Consider the following 15,128-nt stretch of genomic DNA (forward strand, 5'->3'; position numbering starts at 1 on the left):
CCATGGCTTCAGAGCTCCATAGCACCATAGCTCCATACCTCCAGAGCTCCAGGGCTCCATAGCTCCATACCTCCAGAGCTCCATACCTCCAGAGCTCCATACCTCCAGAGCTCCATAGCACCAGAGCTCCATGGCTTCAGAGCTCCATAGCACCATAGCTCCATACCTCCAGAGCTCCAGGGCTCCATAGCTCCATACCTCCAGAGCTCCATACCTCCAGAGCTCCATACCTCCAGAGCTCCAGAGCTCCATAGCACCAGAGCTCCATGGCTTCAGAGCTCCATAGCACCATAGCTCCATACCTCCAGAGCTCCAGGGCTCCATAGCTCCATACCTCCAGAGCTCCATACCTCCAGAGCTCCAGAGCTCCATAGCACCAGAGCTCCATGGCTTCAGAGCTCCATAGCACCATAGCTCCATACCTCCAGAGCTCCAGGGCTCCATAGCTCCATACCTCCAGAGCTCCATACCTCCAGAGCTCCAGAGCTCCATAGCACCAGAGCTCCATGGCTTCAGAGCTCCATAGCACCATAGCTCCATACCTCCAGAGCTCCAGGGCTCCAAAGCTCCATACCTCCAGAGCTCCATACCTCCAGAGCTCCATACCTCCAGAGCTCCATAGCTCCATAGCACCAGAGCTCCATAGCTCCATAGCACCAGAGCTCCATAGCACCAGAGCTCCATAGCACCAGAGCTCCATAGCTCCATAGCACCAGAGCTCCATAGCTCCATAGCACCAGAGCTCCATAGCTCCATAGCACCAGAGCTCCATACTTCCAGAGCTCCATAGCTCCATAGCTCCATAGCACCAGAGCTCCATAGCTCCATAGCACCAGAGCTCCATAGCTCCATAGCACCAGAGCTCCATACTTCCATAGCTCCATAGCTCCATACCTCCAGAGCTCCATAGCTCCATAGCTCCATACCTCCAGAGCTCCATAGCTCCAGAGCTCCATAGCTCCATAGCACCAGAGCTCCATAGCTCCATAGCACCAGAGCTCCATACTTCCATAGCTCCAGGGCTCCATAGCTCCAGGGCTCCATAGCTCCATACCTCCAGAGCTCCATAGCTCCATACTTCCAGAGCTCCATAGCTCCATAGCACCAGAGCTCCATAGCTCCATAGCACCAGAGCTCCATAGCTCCATAGCACCAGAGCTCCATAGCTCCATAGCACCAGAGCTCCATAGCTCCATAGCTCCAGGGCTCCATAGCTCCATAGCTCCAGGGCTCCATAGCTCCATAGCTCCAGGGCTCCATAGCTCCATAGCTCCATACCTCCAGAGCTCCATACCTCCAGAGCTCCATACCTCCATAGCACCAGAGCTCCATAGCTCCAGGGCTCCAGGGCTCCATAGCTCCATACCTCCAGAGCTCCATAGCTCCATACTTCCAGAGCTCCATAGCTCCATAGCTCCATACTTCCATAGCTCCATAGCTCCATACTTCCATAGCACCTGAGCTCCATACCTCCAGAGCTCCATAGCTCCAGCCTGGGTGGCTGGTGGCTCCATAGCTCCATACTTCCATAGCTCTAAGTCAGAGAGTTGGCGAAAATTGCACTAAGTGCGAAAGCCCATTCATTTACAACTGCGTGTCCGCCAGGCGGCGACATTTCCCCGTTACCGGTGGCTGCGCGGCGGGTGAGTGACAGAGCTTATCCGAGCGGCTGGAACTCTGCGCCGGCGTGGTCGAGCGTGAGGCCTCGGCCCTTTGGCTGCCTGGTACCTAAAACACTTCCATTGATCCAGCCACGGAGGGTGCTGGCTGGTGGCTCCATACCTCCATAGCTCCATAGCACCAGAGCTCCATAGCTCCATAGCACCAGAGCTCCATGGCTTCAGAGCTCCATAGCACCATAGCTCCATACCTCCAGAGCTCCAGGGCTCCATAGCTCCATACCTCCAGAGCTCCATACCTCCAGAGCTCCATACCTCCAGAGCTCCATAGCACCAGAGCTCCATGGCTTCAGAGCTCCATAGCACCATAGCTCCATACCTCCAGAGCTCCAGGGCTCCATAGCTCCATACCTCCAGAGCTCCATACCTCCAGAGCTCCATACCTCCAGAGCTCCATAGCACCAGAGCTCCATGGCTTCAGAGCTCCATAGCACCATAGCTCCATACCTCCAGAGCTCCAGGGCTCCATAGCTTCATACCTCCAGAGCTCCATACCTCCAGAGCTCCAGAGCTCCATAGCACCAGAGCTCCATGGCTTCAGAGCTCCATAGCTCCATACCTCCAGAGCTCCAGGGCTCCATAGCTCCATACCTCCAGAGCTCCATACCTCCAGAGCTCCAGAGCTCCATAGCACCAGAGCTCCATGGCTTCAGAGCTCCATAGCACCATAGCTCCATACCTCCAGAGCTCCAGGGCTCCATAGCTCCATACCTCCAGAGCTCCATACCTCCAGAGCTCCATACCTCCAGAGCTCCATAGCTCCATAGCACCAGAGCTCCATAGCTCCATAGCACCAGAGCTCCATAGCACCAGAGCTCCATAGCACCAGAGCTCCATAGCTCCATAGCACCAGAGCTCCATAGCTCCATAGCACCAGAGCTCCATACTTCCAGAGCTCCATAGCTCCATAGCTCCATAGCACCAGAGCTCCATAGCTCCATAGCACAAGAGCTCCATAGCTCCATAGCACCAGAGCTCCATACTTCCATAGCTCCATAGCTCCATACCTCCAGAGCTTCATAGCTCCATAGCTCCATACCTCCAGAGCTCCATAGCTCCAGAGCTCCATAGCTCCATAGCTCCATAGCACCAGAGCTCCATAGCTCCATAGCACCAGAGCTCCATACTTCCATAGCTCCAGGGCTCCATAGCTCCAGGGCTCCATACCTCCAGAGCTCCATAGCTCCATACTTCCAGAGCTCCATAGCTCCATACTTCCATAGCTCCATACTTCCATACCTCCATAGCTCCATACTTCCATAGCACCAGAGCTCCATACTTCCATAGCACCAGAGCTCCATACCTCCAGAGCTCCAGAGCTCCAGCCTGGGTGGCTGGTGGCTCCATAGCTCCATACTTCCATAGCTCTAAGTCAGAGAGTTGGCGAAAATTGCACTAAGTGCGAAAGCCCATTCATTTACAACGGCGTGTCCACAAGGCGGCGACATTTCCCCGTTACCGGTGGCTGCGCGGCGGGTGAGTGACAGAGCTTATCCGAGCGGCTGGAACTCTGCGCCGGCGTGGTCGAGCGTGAGGCCTCGGCCCTTTGGCTGCCTGGTACCTAAAACACTTCCATTGATCCAGCCACGGAGGGTGCTGGCTGGTGGCTCCATACCTCCATAGCTCCATAGCACCAGAGCTCCATAGCTCCATAGCACCAGAGCTCCATGGCTTCAGAGCTCCATAGCACCATAGCTCCATACCTCCAGAGCTCCAGGGCTCCATAGCTCCATACCTCCAGAGCTCCATACCTCCAGAGCTCCATACCTCCAGAGCTCCATAGCACCAGAGCTCCATGGCTTCAGAGCTCCATAGCACCATAGCTCCATACCTCCAGAGCTCCAGGGCTCCATAGCTCCATACCTCCAGAGCTCCATACCTCCAGAGCTCCATACCTCCAGAGCTCCATAGCACCAGAGCTCCATGGCTTCAGAGCTCCATAGCACCATAGCTCCATACCTCCAGAGCTCCAGGGCTCCATAGCTCCATACCTCCAGAGCTCCATACCTCCAGAGCTCCATACCTCCAGAGCTCCATAGCACCAGAGCTCCATGGCTTCAGAGCTCCATAGCACCATAGCTCCATACCTCCAGAGCTCCAGGGCTCCATAGCTCCATACCTCCAGAGCTCCATACCTCCAGAGCTCCATACCTCCAGAGCTCCAGAGCTCCATAGCACCAGAGCTCCATGGCTTCAGAGCTCCATAGCACCATAGCTCCATACCTCCAGAGCTCCAGGGCTCCATAGCTCCATACCTCCAGAGCTCCATACCTCCAGAGCTCCAGAGCTCCATAGCACCAGAGCTCCATGGCTTCAGAGCTCCATAGCAACCTAGCTCCATACCTCCAGAGCTCCAGGGCTCCATAGCTCCATACCTCCAGAGCTCCATACCTCCAGAGCTCCAGAGCTCCATAGCACCAGAGCTCCATGGCTTCAGAGCTCCATAGCACCATAGCTCCATACCTCCAGAGCTCCAGGGCTCCAAAGCTCCATACCTCCAGAGCTCCATACCTCCAGAGCTCCATACCTCCAGAGCTCCATAGCTCCATAGCACCAGAGCTCCATAGCTCCATAGCACCAGAGCTCCATAGCACCAGAGCTCCATAGCACCAGAGCTCCATAGCTCCATAGCACCAGAGCTCCATAGCTCCATAGCACCAGAGCTCCATAGCTCCATAGCACCAGAGCTCCATACTTCCAGAGCTCCATAGCTCCATAGCACCAGAGCTCCATAGCTCCATAGCACCAGAGCTCCATAGCTCCATAGCACCAGAGCTCCATACTTCCATAGCTCCATAGCTCCATACCTCCAGAGCTCCATAGCTCCATAGCTCCATAGCTCCATACCTCCAGAGCTCCATAGCTCCAGAGCTCCATAGCTCCATAGCACCAGAGCTCCATAGCTCCATAGCACCAGAGCTCCATACTTCCATAGCTCCAGGGCTCCATAGCTCCAGGGCTCCATAGCTCCATACCTCCAGAGCTCCATAGCTCCATACTTCCAGAGCTCCATAGCTCCATAGCACCAGAGCTCCATAGCTCCATAGCACCAGAGCTCCATAGCTCCATAGCACCAGAGCTCCATAGCTCCATAGCACCAGAGCTCCATAGCTCCATAGCTCCAGGGCTCCATAGCTCCATAGCTCCAGGGCTCCATAGCTCCATAGCTCCAGGGCTCCATAGCTCCATAGCTCCATACCTCCAGAGCTCCATACCTCCAGAGCTCCATACCTCCATAGCACCAGAGCTCCATAGCTCCAGGGCTCCAGGGCTCCATAGCTCCATACCTCCAGAGCTCCATAGCTCCATACTTCCAGAGCTCCATAGCTCCATAGCTCCATACTTCCATAGCTCCATAGCTCCATACTTCCATAGCACCTGAGCTCCATACCTCCAGAGCTCCATAGCTCCAGCCTGGGTGGCTGGTGGCTCCATAGCTCCATACTTCCATAGCTCTAAGTCAGAGAGTTGGCGAAAATTGCACTAAGTGCGAAAGCCCATTCATTTACAACGGCGTGTCCGCCAGGCGGCGACATTTCCCCGTTACCGGTGGCTGCGCGGCGGGTGAGTGACAGAGCTTATCCGAGCGGCTGGAACTCTGCGCCGGCGTGGTCGAGCGTGAGGCCTCGGCCCTTTGGCTGCCTGGTACCTAAAACACTTCCATTGATCCAGCCACGGAGGGTGCTGGCTGGTGGCTCCATACCTCCATAGCTCCATAGCACCAGAGCTCCATAGCTCCATAGCACCAGAGCTCCATGGCTTCAGAGCTCCATAGCACCATAGCTCCATACCTCCAGAGCTCCAGGGCTCCATAGCTCCATACCTCCAGAGCTCCATACCTCCAGAGCTCCATACCTCCAGAGCTCCATAGCACCAGAGCTCCATGGCTTCAGAGCTCCATAGCACCATAGCTCCATACCTCCAGAGCTCCAGGGCTCCATAGCTCCATACCTCCAGAGCTCCATACCTCCAGAGCTCCATACCTCCAGAGCTCCATAGCACCAGAGCTCCATGGCTTCAGAGCTCCATAGCACCATAGCTCCATACCTCCAGAGCTCCAGGGCTCCATAGCTCCATACCTCCAGAGCTCCATACCTCCAGAGCTCCATACCTCCAGAGCTCCAGAGCTCCATAGCACCAGAGCTCCATGGCTTCAGAGCTCCATAGCTCCATACCTCCAGAGCTCCAGGGCTCCATAGCTCCATACCTCCAGAGCTCCATACCTCCAGAGCTCCAGAGCTCCATAGCACCAGAGCTCCATGGCTTCAGAGCTCCATAGCACCATAGCTCCATACCTCCAGAGCTCCAGGGCTCCATAGCTCCATACCTCCAGAGCTCCATACCTCCAGAGCTCCATACCTCCAGAGCTCCATAGCTCCATAGCACCAGAGCTCCATAGCTCCATAGCACCAGAGCTCCATAGCACCAGAGCTCCATAGCACCAGAGCTCCATAGCTCCATAGCACCAGAGCTCCATAGCTCCATAGCACCAGAGCTCCATAGCTCCATAGCACCAGAGCTCCATACTTCCAGAGCTCCATAGCTCCATAGCTCCATAGCACCAGAGCTCCATAGCTCCATAGCACCAGAGCTCCATAGCTCCATAGCACCAGAGCTCCATACTTCCATAGCTCCATAGCTCCATACCTCCAGAGCTCCATAGCTCCATAGCTGCATACCTCCAGAGCTCCATAGCTCCAGAGCTCCATAGCTCCATAGCTCCATAGCACCAGAGCTCCATAGCTCCATAGCACCAGAGCTCCATACTTCCATAGCTCCAGGGCTCCATAGCTCCAGGGCTCCATACCTCCAGAGCTCCATAGCTCCATACTTCCAGAGCTCCATAGCTCCATACTTCCATACCTCCATAGCTCCATACTTCCATAGCACCAGAGCTCCATACTTCCATAGCACCAGAGCTCCATACCTCCAGAGCTCCAGAGCTCCAGCCTGGGTGGCTGGTGGCTCCATAGCTCCATACTTCCATAGCTCTAAGTCAGAGAGTTGGCGAAAATTGCACTAAGTGCGAAAGCCCATTCATTTACAACGGCGTGTCCACAAGGCGGCGACATTTCCCCGTTACCGGTGGCTGCGCGGCGGGTGAGTGACAGAGCTTATCCGAGCGGCTGGAACTCTGCGCCGGCGTGGTCGAGCGTGAGGCCTCGGCCCTTTGGCTGCCTGGTACCTAAAACACTTCCATTGATCCAGCCACGGAGGGTGCTGGCTGGTGGCTCCATACCTCCATAGCTCCATAGCACCAGAGCTCCATAGCTCCATAGCACCAGAGCTCCATGGCTTCAGAGCTCCATAGCACCATAGCTCCATACCTCCAGAGCTCCAGGGCTCCATAGCTCCATACCTCCAGAGCTCCATACCTCCAGAGCTCCATACCTCCAGAGCTCCATAGCACCAGAGCTCCATGGCTTCAGAGCTCCATAGCACCATAGCTCCATACCTCCAGAGCTCCAGGGCTCCATAGCTCCATACCTCCAGAGCTCCATACCTCCAGAGCTCCATACCTCCAGAGCTCCAGAGCTCCATAGCACCAGAGCTCCATGGCTTCAGAGCTCCATAGCACCATAGCTCCATACCTCCAGAGCTCCAGGGCTCCATAGCTCCATACCTCCAGAGCTCCATACCTCCAGAGCTCCAGAGCTCCATAGCACCAGAGCTCCATGGCTTCAGAGCTCCATAGCACCATAGCTCCATACCTCCAGAGCTCCAGGGCTCCATAGCTCCATACCTCCAGAACTCCATACCTCCAGAGCTCCAGAGCTCCATAGCACCAGAGCTCCATGGCTTCAGAGCTCCATAGCACCATAGCTCCATACCTCCAGAGCTCCAGGGCTCCAAAGCTCCATACCTCCAGAGCTCCATACCTCCAGAGCTCCATACCTCCAGAGCTCCATAGCTCCATAGCACCAGAGCTCCATAGCTCCATAGCACCAGAGCTCCATAGCACCAGAGCTCCATAGCACCAGAGCTCCATAGCTCCATAGCACCAGAGCTCCATAGCTCCATAGCACCAGAGCTCCATAGCTCCATAGCACCAGAGCTCCATACTTCCAGAGCTCCATAGCTCCATAGCTCCATAGCACCAGAGCTCCATAGCTCCATAGCACCAGAGCTCCATAGCTCCATAGCACCAGAGCTCCATACTTCCATAGCTCCATAGCTCCATACCTCCAGAGCTCCATAGCTCCATAGCTCCATACCTCCAGAGCTCCATAGCTCCAGAGCTCCATAGCTCCATAGCACCAGAGCTCCATAGCTCCATAGCACCAGAGCTCCATACTTCCATAGCTCCAGGGCTCCATAGCTCCAGGGCTCCATAGCTCCATACCTCCAGAGCTCCATAGCTCCATACTTCCAGAGCTCCATAGCTCCATAGCACCAGAGCTCCATAGCTCCATAGCACCAGAGCTCCATAGCTCCATAGCACCAGAGCTCCATAGCTCCATAGCACCAGAGCTCCATAGCTCCATAGCTCCAGGGCTCCATAGCTCCATAGCTCCAGGGCTCCATAGCTCCATAGCTCCAGGGCTCCATAGCTCCATAGCTCCATACCTCCAGAGCTCCATACCTCCAGAGCTCCATACCTCCATAGCACCAGAGCTCCATAGCTCCAGGGCTCCAGGGCTCCATAGCTCCATACCTCCAGAGCTCCATAGCTCCATACTTCCAGAGCTCCATAGCTCCATAGCTCCATACTTCCATAGCTCCATAGCTCCATACTTCCATAGCACCTGAGCTCCATACCTCCAGAGCTCCATAGCTCCAGCCTGGGTGGCTGGTGGCTCCATAGCTCCATACTTCCATAGCTCTAAGTCAGAGAGTTGGCGAAAATTGCACTAAGTGCGAAAGCCCATTCATTTACAACGGCGTGTCCGCCAGGCGGCGACATTTCCCCGTTACCGGTGGCTGCGCGGCGGGTGAGTGACAGAGCTTATCCGAGCGGCTGGAACTCTGCGCCGGCGTGGTCGAGCGTGAGGCCTCGGCCCTTTGGCTGCCTGGTACCTAAAACACTTCCATTGATCCAGCCACGGAGGGTGCTGGCTGGTGGCTCCATACCTCCATAGCTCCATAGCACCAGAGCTCCATAGCTCCATAGCACCAGAGCTCCATGGCTTCAGAGCTCCATAGCACCATAGCTCCATACCTCCAGAGCTCCAGGGCTCCATAGCTCCATACCTCCAGAGCTCCATACCTCCAGAGCTCCATACCTCCAGAGCTCCATAGCACCAGAGCTCCATGGCTTCAGAGCTCCATAGCACCATAGCTCCATACCTCCAGAGCTCCAGGGCTCCATAGCTCCATACCTCCAGAGCTCCATACCTCCAGAGCTCCATACCTCCAGAGCTCCATAGCACCAGAGCTCCATGGCTTCAGAGCTCCATAGCACCATAGCTCCATACCTCCAGAGCTCCAGGGCTCCATAGCTCCATACCTCCAGAGCTCCATACCTCCAGAGCTCCATACCTCCAGAGCTCCATAGCACCAGAGCTCCATGGCTTCAGAGCTCCATAGCACCATAGCTCCATACCTCCAGAGCTCCAGGGCTCCATAGCTCCATACCTCCAGAGCTCCATACCTCCAGAGCTCCATACCTCCAGAGCTCCAGAGCTCCATAGCACCAGAGCTCCATGGCTTCAGAGCTCCATAGCACCATAGCTCCATACCTCCAGAGCTCCAGGGCTCCATAGCTCCATACCTCCAGAGCTCCATACCTCCAGAGCTCCAGAGCTCCATAGCACCAGAGCTCCATGGCTTCAGAGCTCCATAGCAACCTAGCTCCATACCTCCAGAGCTCCAGGGCTCCATAGCTCCATACCTCCAGAGCTCCATACCTCCAGAGCTCCAGAGCTCCATAGCACCAGAGCTCCATGGCTTCAGAGCTCCATAGCACCATAGCTCCATACCTCCAGAGCTCCAGGGCTCCAAAGCTCCATACCTCCAGAGCTCCATACCTCCAGAGCTCCATACCTCCAGAGCTCCATAGCTCCATAGCACCAGAGCTCCATAGCTCCATAGCACCAGAGCTCCATAGCACCAGAGCTCCATAGCACCAGAGCTCCATAGCTCCATAGCACCAGAGCTCCATAGCTCCATAGCACCAGAGCTCCATAGCTCCATAGCACCAGAGCTCCATACTTCCAGAGCTCCATAGCTCCATAGCACCAGAGCTCCATAGCTCCATAGCACCAGAGCTCCATAGCTCCATAGCACCAGAGCTCCATACTTCCATAGCTCCATAGCTCCATACCTCCAGAGCTCCATAGCTCCATAGCTCCATAGCTCCATACCTCCAGAGCTCCAGAACTCCAGAGCTCCATAGCTCCATAGCACCAGAGCTCCATAGCTCCATAGCACCAGAGCTCCATACTTCCATAGCTCCAGGGCTCCATAGCTCCAGGGCTCCATAGCTCCATACCTCCAGAGCTCCATAGCTCCATACTTCCAGAGCTCCATAGCTCCATAGCACCAGAGCTCCATAGCTCCATAGCACCAGAGCTCCATAGCTCCATAGCACCAGAGCTCCATAGCTCCATAGCACCAGAGCTCCATAGCTCCATAGCTCCAGGGCTCCATAGCTCCATAGCTCCAGGGCTCCATAGCTCCATAGCTCCAGGGCTCCATAGCTCCATAGCTCCATACCTCCAGAGCTCCATACCTCCAGAGCTCCATACCTCCATAGCACCAGAGCTCCATAGCTCCAGGGCTCCAGGGCTCCATAGCTCCATACCTCCAGAGCTCCATAGCTCCATACTTCCAGAGCTCCATAGCTCCATAGCTCCATACTTCCATAGCTCCATAGCTCCATACTTCCATAGCACCTGAGCTCCATACCTCCAGAGCTCCATAGCTCCAGCCTGGGTGGCTGGTGGCTCCATAGCTCCATACTTCCATAGCTCTAAGTCAGAGAGTTGGCGAAAATTGCACTAAGTGCGAAAGCCCATTCATTTACAACGGCGTGTCCGCCAGGCGGCGACATTTCCCCGTTACCGGTGGCTGCGCGGCGGGTGAGTGACAGAGCTTATCCGAGCGGCTGGAACTCTGCGCCGGCGTGGTCGAGCGTGAGGCCTCGGCCCTTTGGCTGCCTGGTACCTAAAACACTTCCATTGATCCAGCCACGGAGGGTGCTGGCTGGTGGCTCCATACCTCCATAGCTCCATAGCACCAGAGCTCCATAGCTCCATAGCACCAGAGCTCCATGGCTTCAGAGCTCCATAGCACCATAGCTCCATACCTCCAGAGCTCCAGGGCTCCATAGCTCCATACCTCCAGAGCTCCATACCTCCAGAGCTCCATACCTCCAGAGCTCCATAGCACCAGAGCTCCATGGCTTCAGAGCTCCATAGCACCATAGCTCCATACCTCCAGAGCTCCAGGGCTCCATAGCTCCATACCTCCAGAGCTCCATACCTCCAGAGCTCCATACCTCCAGAGCTCCATAGCACCAGAGCTCCATGGCTTCAGAGCTCCATAGCACCATAGCTCCATACCTCCAGAGCTCCAGGGCTCCATAGCTCCATACCTCCAGAGCTCCATACCTCCAGAGCTCCATACCTCCAGAGCTCCAGAGCTCCATAGCACCAGAGCTCCATGGCTTCAGAGCTCCATAGCTCCATACCTCCAGAGCTCCAGGGCTCCATAGCTCCATACCTCCAGAGCTCCATACCTCCAGAGCTCCAGAGCTCCATAGCACCAGAGCTCCATGGCTTCAGAGCTCCATAGCACCATAGCTCCATACCTCCAGAGCTCCAGGGCTCCATAGCTCCATACCTCCAGAGCTCCATACCTCCAGAGCTCCATACCTCCAGAGCTCCATAGCTCCATAGCACCAGAGCTCCATAGCTCCATAGCACCAGAGCTCCATAGCACCAGAGCTCCATAGCACCAGAGCTCCATAGCTCCATAGCACCAGAGCTCCATAGCTCCATAGCACCAGAGCTCCATAGCACCAGAGCTCCATAGCACCAGAGCTCCATAGCTCCATAGCACCAGAGCTCCATAGCTCCATAGCACCAGAGCTCCATAGCTCCATAGCACCAGAGCTCCATACTTCCAGAGCTCCATAGCTCCATAGCTCCATAGCACCAGAGCTCCATAGCTCCAGAGCTCCATAGCTCCATAGCTCCATAGCACCAGAGCTCCATAGCTCCATAGCACCAGAGCTCCATACTTCCATAGCTCCAGGGCTCCATAGCTCCAGGGCTCCATACCTCCAGAGCTCCATAGCTCCATACTTCCAGAGCTCCATAGCTCCATACTTCCATACCTCCATAGCTCCATACTTCCATAGCACCAGAGCTCCATACTTCCATAGCACCAGAGCTCCATACCTCCAGAGCTCCAGAGCTCCAGCCTGGGTGGCTGGTGGCTCCATAGCTCCATACTTCCATAGCTCTAAGTCAGAGAGTTGGCGAAAATTGCACTAAGTGCGAAAGCCCATTCATTTACAACGGCGTGTCCACAAGGCGGCGACATTTCCCCGTTACCGGTGGCTGCGCGGCGGGTGAGTGACAGAGCTTATCCGAGCGGCTGGAACTCTGCGCCGGCGTGGTCGAGCGTGAGGCCTCGGCCCTTTGGCTGCCTGGTACCTAAAACACTTCCATTGATCCAGCCACGGAGGGTGCTGGCTGGTGGCTCCATACCTCCATAGCTCCATAGCACCAGAGCTCCATAGCTCCATAGCACCAGAGCTCCATGGCTTCAGAGCTCCATAGCACCATAGCTCCATACCTCCAGAGCTCCAGGGCTCCATAGCTCCATACCGCCAGAGCTCCATACCTCCAGAGCTCCATACCTCCAGAGCTCCATAGCACCAGAGCTCCATGGCTTCAGAGCTCCATAGCACCATAGCTCCATACCTCCAGAGCTCCAGGGCTCCATAGCTCCATACCTCCAGAGCTCCATACCTCCAGAGCTCCATACCTCCAGAGCTCCAGAGCTCCATAGCACCAGAGCTCCATGGCTTCAGAGCTCCATAGCACCATAGCTCCATACCTCCAGAGCTCCAGGGCTCCATAGCTCCATACCTCCAGAGCTCCATACCTCCAGAGCTCCAGAGCTCCATAGCACCAGAGCTCCATGGCTTCAGAGCTCCATAGCACCATAGCTCCATACCTCCAGAGCTCCAGGGCTCCATAGCTCCATACCTCCAGAGCTCCATACCTCCAGAGCTCCAGAGCTCCATAGCACCAGAGCTCCATGGCTTCAGAGCTCCATAGCACCATAGCTCCATACCTCCAGAGCTCCAGGGCTCCAAAGCTCCATACCTCCAGAGCTCCATACCTCCAGAGCTCCATACCTCCAGAGCTCCATAGCTCCATAGCACCAGAGCTCCATAGCTCCATAGCACCAGAGCTCCATAGCACCAGAGCTCCATAGCACCAGAGCTCCATAGCTCCATAGCACCAGAGCTCCATAGCTCCATAGCACCAGAGCTCCATAGCTCCATAGCACCAGAGCTCCATACTTCCAGAGCTCCATAGCTCCATAGCTCCATAGCACCAGAGCTCCATAGCTCCATAGCACCAGAGCTCCATAGCTCCATAGCACCAGAGCTCCATACTTCCATAGCTCCATAGCTCCATACCTCCAGAGCTCCATAGCTCCATAGCTCCATACCTCCAGAGCTCCATAGCTCCAGAGCTCCATAGCTCCATAGCACCAGAGCTCCATAGCTCCATAGCACCAGAGCTCCATACTTCCATAGCTCCAGGGCTCCATAGCTCCAGGGCTCCATAGCTCCATACCTCCAGAGCTCCATAGCTCCATACTTCCAGAGCTCCATAGCTCCATAGCACCAGAGCTCCATAGCTCCATAGCACCAGAGCTCCATAGCTCCATAGCACCAGAGCTCCATAGCTCCATAGCACCAGAGCTCCATAGCTCCATAGCACCAGAGCTCCATAGCTCCATAGCACCAGAGCTCCATAGCTCCATAGCACCAGAGCTCCATAGCTCCATAGCTCCAGGGCTCCATAGCTCCATAGCTCCAGGGCTCCATAGCTCCATAGCTCCAGGGCTCCATAGCTCCAGGGCTCCAGGGCTCCATAGCTCCATACCTCCAGAGCTCCATAGCTCCATACTTCCAGAGCTCCATAGCTCCATACTTCCATAGCTCCATAGCTCCATACTTCCATAGCACCAGAGCTCCATACCTCCAGAGCTCCATAGCTCCAGCCTGGGTGGCTGGTGGCTCCATAGCTCCATACTTCCATAGCTCCAGTCAGAGAGTTGGCGAAAATTGCACTAAGTGCGAAAGCCCATTCATTTACAACGGCGTGTCCACAAGGCGGCGACATTTCCCCGTTACCGGTGGCTGCGCGGCGGGTGAGTGACAGAGCTTGTCCGAGCGGCTGGAACTCTGCGCCGGCGTGGTCGAGCGTGAGGCCTCGGCCCTTTGGCTGCCTGGTACCTAAAACACTTCCATTGATCCAGCCACGGAGGGTGCTGGCTGGTGGCTCCATACCTCCATAGCTCCATAGCACCAGAGCTCCATAGCTCCATAGCACCAGAGCTCCATGGCTTCAGAGCTCCATAGCACCATAGCTCCATACCTCCAGAGCTCCAGGGCTCCATAGCTCCATACCTCCAGAGCTCCATACCTCCAGAGCTCCATACCTCCAGAGCTCCATAGCACCAGAGCTCCATGGCTTCAGAGCTCCATAGCACCATAGCTCCATACCTCCAGAGCTCCAGGGCTCCATAGCTCCATACCTCCAGAGCTCCATACCTCCAGAGCTCCATACCTCCAGAGCTCCAGAGCTCCATAGCACCAGAGCTCCATGGCTTCAGAGCTCCATAGCACCATAGCTCCATACCTCCAGAGCTCCAGGGCTCCATAGCTCCATACCTCCAGAGCTCCATACCTCCAGAGCTCCATACCTCCAGAGCTCCAGAGCTCCATAGCACCAGAGCTCCATGGCTTCAGAGCTCCATAGCACCATAGCTCCATACCTCCAGAGCTCCAGGGCTCCATAGCTCCATACCTCCAGAGCTCCATACCTCCAGAGCTCCAGAGCTCCATAGCACCAGAGCTCCATGGCTTCAGAGCTCCATAGCACCATAGCTCCATACCTCCAGAGCTCCAGGGCTCCATAGCTCCATACCTCCAGAGCTCCATACCTCCAGAGCTCCATACCTCCAGAGCTCCATAGCTCCATAGCACCAGAGCTCCATAGCTCCATAGCACCAGAGCTCCATAGCACCAGAGCTCCATAGCACCAGAGCTCCATAGCTCCATAGCACCAGAGCTCCATAGCTCCATAGCACCAGAGCTCCATAGCTCCATAGCACCAGAGCTCCATACTTCCAGAGCTCCATAGCTCCATAGCTCCATAGCACCAGAGCTCCATAGCTCCATAGCACCAGAGCTCCATGGCTTCAGAGCTCCATAGCACCATAGCTCCATACCTCCAGAGCTCCAGGGCTCCATAGCTC

Source organism: Syngnathus leptorhynchus, unplaced genomic scaffold, assembly GCF_054491065.1.
Source record: "Syngnathus leptorhynchus isolate UIUO unplaced genomic scaffold, UIUO_Slep HiC_scaffold_43, whole genome shotgun sequence".
NCBI classification, from domain to species: Eukaryota; Metazoa; Chordata; class Actinopteri; order Syngnathiformes; family Syngnathidae; genus Syngnathus; species Syngnathus leptorhynchus.